This window comes from Odocoileus virginianus, chromosome 34 (assembly GCF_023699985.2).
Source record: "Odocoileus virginianus isolate 20LAN1187 ecotype Illinois chromosome 34, Ovbor_1.2, whole genome shotgun sequence".
NCBI classification, from domain to species: domain Eukaryota; kingdom Metazoa; phylum Chordata; class Mammalia; order Artiodactyla; family Cervidae; genus Odocoileus; species Odocoileus virginianus.
Window position 1 is genome coordinate 26471575 of NC_069707.1, and position 1001 is coordinate 26472575.

General features: G+C 38.0%; 1 pseudogene; it reads left to right on the forward strand.

The window, feature by feature from the left end:
* The first annotated feature begins 907 nt into the window (after window positions 1–907).
* On the forward strand, window positions 908–1001 carry LOC139033069 (U6 spliceosomal RNA; annotated as a pseudogene).

Below are 1001 nucleotides of genomic sequence, written 5' to 3' on the forward strand. Positions count from 1 at the left end.
GTGCTAGACCAATTTTAGCTATTTTTAAAGACATCAATGTAAGAAGATAAAGAGTTTTTGGTATCCTACTTTGTTTTCTTATTCCAAAAAATTCACATCACCCAAGCATGATACAACATCAGACCTCAAAGGCCTGCTTCTGGGTCCTGAAGTTAATGCTTGAGGCCCACAAAGTGAGCCTCCAAAAGGGATATGGGATGCTGTGAGGAAGGATCTAGGCTTAGAAAACACGGAAGGGGATTCCAGTAGAGGGTGGGGTAGGTAAGAGCGAGAGGCCCATCTGAGGAGCTGGCACTCTCTTTTGACCTCAAGGAGAATGTGTATATGTGTTTCTGCCGACACTAAATGAGCAGCTTTTTAGATAATGGTATTATGATCACAATGGAGAGGTTATATTGTTGGATATACAAATCTAAAACTGCTGACCTCTCACATGAATGAGACTTCTATCCCCAATAGTTTATTAGGCATCAAACCTTGGATATCCAGACACCTGCTCAGCATAACATATCTCTTCCCTTTAGAGTCCCTCTGTCCAAAGCTTGGTAATGCCATCAAAAACACCTTCCTTCTAATCACTGAGAAATGAGCTCTTTAGTCATTTCCAACTCTTCACTCTTAAAATTCAAGCTCTAAGGCATACTAAGTGATCTTAACATAGGCTGTTTGAATGTCTGATCTTCATTTCCTTATTTGTAAATTCTAGATAATTTTAACTACCTCATAAGGGCTGTTGAAAGACTAATGGCACTACTAGTATGACTATTACTAGAAGTAGTATTAGTAATTATAATAGTGGCTAACATTTATTGATCTCTTAGGATTTTTTTCATATTTAATCCTCACAACAACTCTATGAAACAGGGCTGTATGTTTTACCTTCAGGTCACAGAATAAGAAAATGAGGATGCTCATTTCAGCAGCACATATACTAAAATTGGAACGATACAGAGAAAACTAGCATGGCCCCTATGCAAATTCATGAAGCATTCCATATTTTT